The sequence below is a fragment of the Ammospiza caudacuta genome, chromosome 2, assembly GCF_027887145.1.
Source record: "Ammospiza caudacuta isolate bAmmCau1 chromosome 2, bAmmCau1.pri, whole genome shotgun sequence".
Classification (NCBI taxonomy): domain Eukaryota; kingdom Metazoa; phylum Chordata; class Aves; order Passeriformes; family Passerellidae; genus Ammospiza; species Ammospiza caudacuta.
The window spans coordinates 42,302,801-42,315,007 of NC_080594.1; positions in this window are offsets into that span (position 1 = coordinate 42,302,801).

Sequence of the window (12,207 nt, forward strand, 5' to 3'; positions counted from 1 at the left end):
CTATCTCTCCACAGGGATACTGAACCCCTCTCTCCTTGGTGCTCCCTGCTGCCCCATCTAGCAGACCTCCATGACTTGTGACCACCTCAGCTGCTGTATGGCCTTTCTCTGCCTGCAATCCCTGCCCAAGCTCACTCTTACACCAGGCTGCTACAAGCTGGTGGTGGCTCTGCAGTCACCAGCCCTGGCCTGGCCACCAAGCAATGGTTTGGTGTGTCTTGGGGCTGCTCTGATCCCAGGAACCAGTAGTGTGCACCCCACATGGCCTGGCTCCCCCAGGACAGATGCTATCCAGAAAGGATCACACGTGAACTCTCCTTAGGTGCTACAAGGTGTTGGAAAGGTTGTTCATCTAAATCAAGAAATCATTAAATGCAAAGGGCTCCAGTGTGCTGTTCTGAGGGCTCAGAGCAGCAAGGTGGTGTGTGAGTATCACCAGCCCTAAGTGATCACCAGCCCTGGTGTGATCTAGCTGGATCAGATTGAATTGAGTGTCTCTTGACACTGTGCCCTTGTTTGCTCCTCATGGAGAAGAAGAGAAGTAGCTGAGTCTGTGTCTTCTGGAAGAGCCACTGTATTTTACTCCCAGTCAAGTAAAATTGGATGCAGTTAGAGCTCTAAAGCTGAACCATATGTGAGGAGACATGATAGTTCAGAGAAATGTGAGATCCTTTGCACAGCATCTGCATCTCCACTGAGCAGCACCTGAGCCACATGGCTGGAGCCGATTTTTAAGGGCAGTGTTTGGGCAAACACTTCCAGCCTATACTTGTCCAGCAGATCAAGCCCCTGCATGCTATAGCATTTAGGGTTTGATGCTTTAATCTCTTTTCTGTCTGAGTTAATTTTAGGTCATTAACTTTTATTTTCCTGCTGTTCTTGCCATCTGAATTCTACAGTTTATGGTACTAAAAAAAAGAATCCCCATGCAGATGCTGAGTGCTCTGAGAGGCTGTGTGGCAGATTGTCTTGAACTGGAAGTGCTCCAGAAGAGGAGCTTAACTGGGGCTTGTGCTCCAGCAGCCACTCCTGACAGATTAGAGGGATTGTAAAACATTGGTGAAATGGTCATTCCAATATGATGCTATTTTTTCCTGCTGTTTGGATGAAATTTGCAGGTTAGATTGAAACTGGACAGTCCTTGTGGTCTGCATTGCTGGTTTTGGTACAGCAAAAGCTGCAGAATGAAACAAGTCTTAATGTATTTAGCCCCTGTTATTTTTTTAATATTGTATCAGAATATAGGAGGAATGTGGCTCTTTTCTCACCTTGTTTTTCCTCAGAGGAATAGTGGAAGCTATAGGTGTGTAAAATGAGCACCCCTTGCCCTAGGTGAAGACTGCACACAGAACCTGAGAGCAGGCCCTTTGGAAAATCTCACATTTGATTTGTCTTCTTGAAGGATGGAGTTAATGGGTGTTGGTTTTTGATTGTAGCTAGGCTGAGCCCTTCAAGCAGCTGGAGCTGTGATCTCAGCCCTGGTGAGACTCCAGCCCAAGCAGTGATGTCTCCTTCTCCAGCTCTGTGTTTTAGCAAGCATTAATGTAAATGCAGCTAGTGGGCCTTGTCCTGTGTTTCCACCCATCCCTTTCCCTCCCATCCCATCCTGTTGGGCAGCCACAGCAGACAGTGGGCACAGTGTGTGCTCTGTGGTGAGACAGGCGCCGCAAACCCATCTCTGATGCTGGTGCTGAACACCTGACACCAGCAGTCTCTGCTGGCATCAGGTTCTGCTATGAAGAGAGGAGATGAATGCCCCAAAGCTACACCAAGGACTGAGGTTTATGATCTTCTGGGTGTTTGTCACTGCTGGTGGTATTGACCCAAATACATTTTGACCTTTGCTTTCTCTAATGTTGGTTAGGCATTACATGTCAGTGAAGTCAGGTTTCACTTCTGCAATTAATCTTCTGTGTGATGAGGGCTCAGGACTTGTGTCTGTAAGATTTCATGTCTATATGATTTTGAACAGAATGGGGCAGCCAGCAAAGAGCTGAGGGTCCTTATTTCAGAGAAACAAGGAAATATGGAAAAGCCATTTTATCTCCTATGCTACGTTGATAAATTGCCCTTTTGTTCTTTCTCTCTTATACTTTTATTGAACTTGAAGATAAAACCCTCCCTTGGCAGGTAGAAAGAAGAAATTGCCAGTAGTACATATTGAAGTGATGCCTTTCAGTAGTGTAGCTGTACAAATAATAGGTTTTTCATTTCAGTGGCTGAAGGGAAAAATTGAAAATACTTTTCGGTTTGGATCACCCCCTAAAGGAGAATGTTTCTTTTCTTCTTTGATTTCTTTTCATAAGCATAGCATGAGACATTCTGGTTTGAGATTATTTACTGCTTTTCATGACTTCAAAAAAATTAGAAAAAAAAGAAAAGAAAAAGCAAACTAGGTCACTTTCAAGCCAAAACCAGCACTTGAAAGAACAAGAGAAAAAAAAAAATCAGTTTTTAAAATGTCAAGATGGAGCCTTGCTGCTCTTCTCAGGACTCTTTTTCTTCTCTTTCAGCTTAAACTAATTACTTAGTCCACCCAAATTTGCCTGAAGTCTCAGCACCTCTTAATTGCAATTCAGGTGAATTTGCTACATCAAAAAACTCCAGCCCGGCTCCACCTGCGCATGCAATGACCTGTCCTGCTCGCTGCTCACCAAACACATACAGAAAAGTACTTCATTCTAGTCAATTAAGGTGTTGAGCAAGAGGATGTGTGAAATGATTTCTTGCAGGTCTGGCCAGTCGAGGAAGCAGCAGCACATTCCTGGTTCATGCTGGTGAGAGCTGGCAGTGGGCTGAGCAGGGGCTTGGGCTGTGCCATGCTGGGAGCCACTGGGAGCCAGGTGCCCCAGCGTGGGGCTCTGCCCCTTCCTGCAGCCCCTGTCAGTAGGTGGTGACTGAGTGCTTGACAAGTGGGATGGCTCAGCCATGCTCTGCTTCCCTGTGGAGGCAGGGCCCGTCCATCCCTGTCTTGGCCTCATTTCCTAAGGAGATGGTGCTGGTTTGATGGTGTCCCTCCACTGCTATCTGCCTATTTCTCCCAGGAGTGTCCTGAATTAGGGTCCTGGCAGCATTAATTATAAAATATTCATACAAATAAGGGCAAAGGAAATCAGAGGCCAAGTAGTGACAACCAGTTGCCAGTGTGGTGAGTCTCATGGGACTCATCTCACTAGGAAATCAACTCTGTTGCTGCCATTTGGGGTCTGGGTTTGCTTCAGACAGTGCTAGGTAAAATCTTTGTCACCTCCTTTTCAGCATCTTCCAACAGAAGCAAAACCCTGTTGTTATATCACAACGCTGTTGTATGCTTCCTTAATAAATTAGAGGTTGCTGATACTACAAGGACTCTGTTCCCTTCCAAATCCATGTAATCCTGAAAGCCTAGGGATGCATTGAATGCCTGCATGTGCTACCCCACCAGGGATCATAGAACCATAGGATCACAGATTGCTTGGTTTCAAAGGGACCTTAAAGACCATCTAGTTCCAACACCCCTGCTGTGGGCACTACCCACCAGACCAGGTTGCTCAAAGCCCCATCCAGTCTGGTCTTGAGGACTTCCAGCTGGGCAGCCTGTTCCAATGCCTCACCACCCTCATAGTAAAGAATTCCTTCCTAATATCTAATCTAAACTTTTTTTTTTAAGCTACCTTTAGGTACTGGAATGTGTCATACGGTCTTCTTGGAGCTTTCTCTTCAGGCTGAGCCACCCCAGCTTTCTCAGCCTGTCTCAAAGGAGAGATGCTCCAGTCCTCTGATCATCTTCAGGGCTCTCCTTTTGACTGACTCCAACAGGTCCATGTCCTTCTTTTGCTGAGGACTCCAGAGCTGGACACAGCCCTGCAGGCTGGGTCTCAGCAGAGCAGAACAGAGCAGAGCAGAGGGGCAGAATCCCCTCCCTGGCCCTGCTGCCCACGGGGCTTTGGATGCAGCCCAGGATGAGGTTGGCTTTCTGGGCTGTGAGCACACACCGTTGGCTCATGTCCAGCTGTCCATCCATGAGAACCTCAAGTCCTCTGCAGGGATGCTCTCCATGGGTTATTCTCAGAGTCTTTGCTCGCATCTGGGATTGCCCAGATGCACAGGTCCAAGGAGTCAAGGGAAGGAAAATGTCTCCATGAGGATTCCCAAGTGCAACAAACCTGTGGGTTGCACTGAACAACTGATAGTCAGGAAAATAATTTAATGTCTATACCAGAAAAGAACTTTTTAGGGTGGAGAACTCTGGTGTTAACTGCTCCATAATCCCCATCCTTCCCTGGTGGCTCACAGCCATTGCTCTGGGGCTGGGCAGCTGTGAGAGCCAAGTGGACAGTGGTAGATTGCCTTGGAATGTATATCTGACTGAGACTTCCAGCCTGCAACTCCTGTCCATGGAGGAGCTGGGATGTGGGAACAAGGGCCAGCAAGCCTGCCTGCCCACTCCCCTCACTTGCCAGGTCCTGATGCCGGACATGTAAAGCCGAGACACACATCCCTGATGGATGTCCTTGTGAAACATCATCTCACTCAGAGGTAAAACACCATCCCTGCAAGTATCATAAAGGATTAGGAATTTCTAAGTGTAGATCAGACTGCTAACAGAAATTTAGGAGGTCCAAGTGTTGGTGGCCTTTTGATGCAGTGGGGAGGCTTGATAAGTTGAGTGGAGTCAGCAGCTCCTTGGTCCAAGAGTTCCCTGTGAGTCATGTGGGTTTTTCCTCAATTTTTAAAAATAATTTCCTTTTTATTCCCTGAAACATTGACAAGATTTTCCTCTGCTGAGGTGAGCTTCTCAGCAGCTGGCTATGGTCTAGCAACATGACAGATGCTCAGAGTGTCTTTTGGTTATTCCCCAGAGAGAGCAGCAGGAGGCATTGCAAGCAGATCTTTGATGCTGCGGATCAGAGATGGACCCTGGTGAAAACTGGAAGCTGGATGAAACAAACTGGTTGTCTCATGGTGGGATCCACCCCTTTTCCAGTGTGAAAGGAGGTAGGATATGATTGCTGGCTCTTAATCCATCCAGTGAAAGTGCTGAGAGCCTTCCCAATGTGCTGCTGCCATTCACCATGCTTGCAGTGCTCTCAGGGGTTTTGCTGGGCTATGTCCAGACCCAGGCAGTACTTGGTATGAAGGTGGGAAAGGTCAGATCCAAACTGTCACACTGACACAGCCACTTGGTCTGCAGCTTGTTTTCCTGCTTTGGAGTGGGCTTAAAAAAATATAAGAAAAATAAAAAAAGGCCCCAACACCCATCTTTTGGCCAGTTAATGTTCCACTTGTGCTAGATATAACCACCCTCACTCTCCACAAGTAGGACTCTGCAGATGACCATGGTTGGGAAGGAGTAAGAGGAGAATTGATAAAATATTCTCTTCAATAATATTTGTGTGGGACAGTTTAGGTTGGCTGCAGGGATACAGGCTGTCCTGGCAATGACAAGAGGGTTGCCCTAACTGGGGCTCCCTGTGCAAGGGCTGTTCAAGCCAGACACAAGATGTCTCATCTCAAGCCTGGGGTTCATTACTCTCTAGAAATTCCCTGTTTCAGGAAAGCATTTGGTGCAGATGCAATGAGAGTAGCCAGCAGTCCTATTTCCTCTATCAGTTCATCTCTACCTAATTCCCAGTCAGCTGCTCGTACTTGCTTTTTATTCCCCATTTGAACATTTGGCAGGAGCAGCCACAAGTGCTCCTTGCTTAGCCCCAGGTCATCTTTTTATCCAGAGGTCCCTGTCCCCTGGGCCAGCAGAAGCTGTCCCTCCCTGGGCAAAGTTCCCTCTTTGTCTGGGATGTGCTGTGCCCCAGACTAAAACCAAAATAAACCCGCAGCCTTCCAGATGGCAGCACCTTGGGAACGGAAACACTTTGCTTTGGTAAAGCGCTCCCTTATCTCCATCTGTTTCCCTTGGCTTCCCACTGATAGCACAGATGCCGGGGGAAGGGAGAGCGACTAACCAAGATGTGGCATCGCCTCCTTTTCTGTGAGAGCTGAATTACATAAGTAGCTTTATGCTTTTGAACCCATAAATATATTTATGCTTTTGAGCCCTGGGTTCAACATCCCCAGCAAAGCACCACTGGGCAACATCCTTATGACAGAACATCTGCTGCTTCTGCAGGTACCCAGCCCAGGGTGGCTCCAGGGCAACAGCACAGGAAAGCTTGCTGTAGTGCACTCTTTTTCCCCATTAGAACAATCTCTGCTTCTATTGTTTCTTAAAAGTCTTTGCTATGTGCATAGTCTGTGTTACTGTTTATAACTGTATTGGTTAAATGCCTGTAGGCTTCAGGATTGCACTATGCTTGTGTCTGTAAAGCAGGGTCACTGCCATCAGGGGTTCATAGAAACCCAAACCAGTTGAACAATTGAATGTGGCTATACATTGGCTTTTGGTTTTGTATGCAGCCCATTGCTATCCTAAACTCCTGGCTCACAACCTTTTCTAAATGTTTGGCCTAAGAGCATTTTATAACAGGGGCCAAGATCACTTTGAAAGGACACAGGTATGGGATTGCTGTGGGGTACCATGCACCAGCCCTTCTCAAATGTCCTCCTGGAACCCCTAGGAATACAGGGATCCACGGACTCCAGATCAAAAGATTTTTAAGTCAAGCCCATTCATTGAAAAAAATGCCATGAATCATAAAGGAGAAAAAAAAAAAACGACACCACAAAACCCCCACCCTCCGCAATTTAATTTTTAAAAAAAATTTCATTGGGTTTTTCAATTTAACAGCATTTTTGACATTGCAAGAAATGTTTGAAAATAGCAAAATCCCCATGACTTACAAGGCACAAATGGACTTCAATGCTTGGTCACATGCTCCTGTGTGGTTGTAGATTTTATTGGTAGTGAGGGATCTGTGTGTGTTGTGCTCTGCAGCTGGGAGCAGACAAGATTGGGTGGGCTCATTTATGGGATGCAAAGTAAACCCCTACAAGTTGTTGGTGAGAGATGGCACCAGCTCAGGGATTTCCAGAGCCCGTGGTCTCACCTGTCACAGGCACTGGGTCCCTGCAGTGCTGCTATCAGGTAACTCATAGGTTTGGTCAGCCTCTGAATAATTCTTGCTCCTGCTGGTTAAACCTTCTCCAGCTGCTGTTGTTGGAGGAGACTGTAGCATGCAGGAAAGCTTTGCTGCAGGCAGGGTGCTCCTGGCCATGCCCTGAGCACTGGGTAAATTGAAGAAAGGGAGTGAAGAACTGTGGTATGGACAAACAAGGGAGCACTACTGGGGATCCTAGGGAGGGTACAGATGGAGCAGTGGAGCTTCTGCTCTTCAGGGCTGATCCTGACTAGTCTCTGTCTTGAGCTGGTTCTGAGGTTTTTTGGTAATATCTGAATTAAAAGAAAACCCCCAACACGTACATGAAAGCTGTCAGGGTGAACTGGAAGCAAGCTGAGCAGGGACTTATCTGCAGTGTGATTAAAACAGCGTTGTCACCCCATCTGTTCTCATCTACCTCCCCAGCTGACTTCCCTAGCATTTGTTCTTCTTCCCTCAGACAATGAGCTCTCTGAAGGTGCCCCAGCCCTCTTTGCTCTGGATCAGCTGGGTAAGTCCATGCACGACACATTTTCCTCTGCCTGCTTTCTTTTTTTTAACGTTGAGTAATTAGGAGATGACTTAAGCAACAGGGCAGCTGCTAAATGCTTTTAAATCTATCAGCACCAGTGCTTCCTTTCTGTGCTGTTTTTGAATGCTATCCATCAGAGGGATGGACTAACCTGACACTAGATGTGTTTGAGAGCTTTTTGTGTTAAATTGATGGAAGTTTTTTTCCCCTGTGGGAGAAAAGCTGTTGCCTTTCTGGTGCAGAGCACTATAGGATGCTATTGTTTCTTGGCTGGGAGTTTGAGGCTTAGCCAGTGGCTGGTACTGGAGTTTCTGTGACTTTCTGGCCCCTTGCAAAATGATGAGGGGTTTTTCTTCACCTGGGAGGCAGAAGTAAAGATGTATAAAGCAAGAGAGAAGAGTAAGACAGTCAGAGAGAAAACAATCTCCAATAAGCAATGGCAGCTTCAGTTATCTCCAATAAGCAATGGCAGCATGGGCAGTTTCCCCATGGCTGAATCCATGGGGAAACCTTATCTGGCAGTGATCTCCTCTTAATCCCATGGCCATGGTCAAAAGAGGTGTGATTCTCAGGATGAGTTAGAGATGTTCTAGATAAAGTGTGGTGAAGACTGCATCTGCAGGATGGGAAGCTTCTGAAGGAGGGCTTCTGGCCACCCAGCACTGGAGGTCTGATGTCATGGAAAGGGGAAAAACACAGAATCACAAAATGGGTAGGGCTGGAAGGGACCACAGTAGGGTCATCTGGTCCAACCTGCCCGCTCAAGTGCCATCAATTGCCCTGTTGAATCCAGATAGTTCCACAGTATCTCCAGTGAGGGAGAACCCCCAATTTCTCTGGGCAGTCTGTTCCAGTGCTTGGTCACCCACACCCTCATATTTGAGTGGAACATCCTGTGCATCAGTTTCTGCCTGTTGTGGCTTGTCCTATTGCTTGGCTCCACTGAGAATGGCCTGGCTCCATCCTCTTGACACCTCCCTTCAGATATTCACAGGCATTGGTAAGGTCACCTCAGTCATCTCTTCAGGAGGCTGAGCAGGCCCTCAGCCAATTGTTGTAAGAGAGATGCTCCAGTCCCTGAATCCTCTTCGTAGCCCTCTGCTGTATCTGCTCCAGGAGCTCCCCATCTCTCTGGTGCTGAGGAGCCCAGAACTGACCAGCTCCCAGCCCCTCCTGAGAAGAACATGCTGGAAAGAAGCATGCTGTGCAATGAGATACACTGGGAGATATGCCAGCCTCAGGACTAGGTACCCTGCCTTGCTCTTTGGCATGGTGGGACTGCTACAGCACACTGCAATGTGCATCACCTTGGCATGACCAGGCACTGGTCCTTCCTCACAAGGAAAGACACCCTCCTCTTCATTTTCAGGGCAAGAAATTCTCCATTCTTGGAGATGCTCAAAAGCTCTCTAGACATGGACATTGGAAATGGGCTGTAGGGAGCCCTGTTTGAGCAGGGGATTGGACCTTATGGACTCCCTGCTAAACTCAGCCTTTCTGTGATTCTGTGACTGCCCTGCCACTCTTGAAACCCACCTTGACCCCAGTAAAGATGATCCACATGCATCCACTGGGTACGCACCATGTATGGCACTGGTGGAAACTTGGGATAGAAGGGTAAAACTGCAGGAGTCCAGAGAGCAGTTTTTAATCAAGTATAACTATCTCAAATTTATATTTCAGCTGCTAGGAGACAGGTTCTTGAAAAAAATTCCTAGAAATACAAAAATGCTTAGAAACTGTACGCCTCACTGGCTCTAGAACGGGTGCCACATTGAGCGATTGTCCTCACTGGGAGTGAGGATCACATTTTAAAGCAGTTTGTGTGAGTTCTCTCCACTTGGTGTCAGGATAGAGACTGCTCTGACATGCATTCACCCAGAGGAGTGTCTTAACAGGGAGTGGGCATAAAGCCAAGGACCTTCCTTTGACTGCCTCATTCATTACCTGATTGTGGTTAAAACACTTCAAATAACTTTAAAATGCATTTTCTGTGACAGAACTTACACCAGCTCCTTTTATCCTCTTGGTGTTCCTTTCCTTATTCCTTGAACAGAGTCCTTCCTCAATGGCATGTGCCCACTTCTTCTAACTTTGGCACACCCTCTAGATCTTAGTATTTAGTGACAAAGAAAAAAGCTCCCTTTCCACAATAACAAGTTGTGGTCGATTTTAGGAGGAACTGCTCAGACACCACTTTCCTCTGCCCAAATGTTTATACACCCCTCAGTCTGGAAAAGATTATCCAAACCAGTGCTTATATCACCTTACAATTCCACTCTGCTTTCCAAACATAGCACAAGACATGATTACTCTATCCAAGGTAGACTAGACAGACAAAAGTTATGAGATAGCAGAACAAGTAATGGAAATACGATTTCTTCTCTTGCCTTGCTCCCAGCTGGTGAGTTTTCAGCTGGATCAGTCCCCTGGCCTAAGTTGGGCCCAGCTGTCTGGTTTGCAGCACCAGGTAAGGCAGGCAGTAAGACCAAGCACAGGTTGGAGAGGTGGAGGACAAGGCCATCCCAGAAGCACCTTGGATTTATGCTGTGAAGTGATTGTTAACCAAAGAATACCAGGTCAAAAATACAAAGCCCTGGTCAAACCAGCCACCTGAACAGCAGGAGTTATTAGTAGAGGAGCAGCAGATAAAGGAGTATTATAATAAGAACATGCTGTGACAAAACATCAATATTGTAATAAAGCATCATCAGAATAAAAGTCACAGAAAGGCAGGTCTGAGCAGGACCTCAGGAAGACAGACACACCTCACTTCTGCCTGGGGGCAGGGATGGTGGCTCCTGTTCACACATCACCCTGTGTGCAGGACCAGCTCACCCTAGCAGCCTTCCCAGGCGACTCACCCCAGTCCTCTGCTGCCCTGGAGGGGTTTCCTCAGTGTCTAATTAGATTTCTGTAATTTAAGCCAAAGGCAGGCATAAGCAGGAAAAAGGCCTTCCAAGGGTCAGACTGAGAGTTTCTTGCCCACTCTGCAGGGGCTGAAGGGGGCATCCAATGGAAGATCAGTGGAGTCTATGCCTTTTTTCCTGCTCATCATGTCTTCCTTGACCTCTAGTCCTGTGTCCAGCTTTCTGTCAGCTTGCCCCAGCTTGCTGTCCACTGCAAATGTAAAAAGCTGCCCTTGGATTTTGCATTATTTATGAAAATGCTGTTTGGGACAGATTCATGGGAGGTTTTTTGCATAGCGTCATACCGTGAGTAACTAATCTCTAAGAAAAATTTTGAGCAGACATACTTCCATCTTTTCATATTTTATTGTAGCCCGGGTGTTCCTATCTTGTGTATAGTGACACCACATGACACAGTACCCGAAGTCAGACACCAACACACACAGCATCTGCACCTTCTCTCTCGTTCATCTACCAGGTTTATCACCTCATTGCAGCAGGTCAGATGAGTCTGACAGCTCTGTTCTTGCTGAATCTATGCTGGATGTTTCTCATACTCTCCTCTTCTACATGTTTGCAAAAATTTTGGTGATTCCAAAGCTTCCAATGATGGAACTAACAATGAATGGGAAATCCCTTCCTAGCTCTTCTTTCTCTCCTTGTCTTAAATATTTGTGCTCTGCTTTGCCATGTCTGACCATTGAAAACCTCTCTGTGGTCTGCTGCTGTGTGAATCAGTGGCTCACCTGTACTTTGTGCATTTCTGACGTTCCTTGGTGAAGTACCCAGTAAGGGAGGCAAAAGTGACGGAGGGAGAGAGCAGCTTCCATGAAAGCAGGCTTTGAGTAAACTACAGTTGAATTAGGTGGAAAAGAGATGCTTGAAGGAAGGTACAGTAGCAGTACAAGAATTATGAATGGCATAGAAATAAATAAGTGCAAGAGAGACATGGGCATAGTGGATGTAGTCCAGCAAAGAGCAAAAAGAGTGATGAAGGGACTGTGGCACTTCTCCTGTGAGCAAAGGCTGAGAGAGCTGGGTCTCATCAATGTGTAAAAATACCCATAGGAATGTTGTAAAGAGGTTGTAATCAGACTCTTTTCAGTGGTGCCCAGTGCCAGGACCAGGGGCAATGGGCACAAACAGAAACACAGGAGGTTCCCTCTGAATATCAGGAAACAGTTTTTTTTTTCTGTGACAGTGACCAAGCACTGGCACATATTTCTCAGGGAGGTTGTGGACTTTCCATCCTTGGAGTTATTCCAAAGCCATCTGGACATGGTCCTGGGAAACAGGCTCTAGGTGGTCCTGCCTAAAGAGGGTGGTTAGAGCAGATGACCTGCAGAGCCCCTTCTGATCTCTGAGATTCTGTGAAAGAGGGAAAGGCTTAAAACAGCCCAAAGGAAGTATGTCTTCACTCAGCACACAATTCCATTGTGCAGCTTGCTGCCACAGAATGTCCAGGGTGCCAAAAGTATGAATGGGATCAAAAAGTGATTAGAAAACATTATGGGAGAAAGGTCTATGAAGGGCTCTCAAACTTGATGATGCAGCTAAACCTTCTGGCTCACAAAGGGAAATGGGATCATGTACTAGAGGAAACAGCAGTTGTAATTGTCTATGTATTTTCTTTGCAGTCATCTACTGGAGAGGACACTAGGAGCTCTTAAACTTTGCAGTAATCCAATGTGGTCCTCCTTGTCTTAGGTCAACAGTGACAAACCAGAAGAAA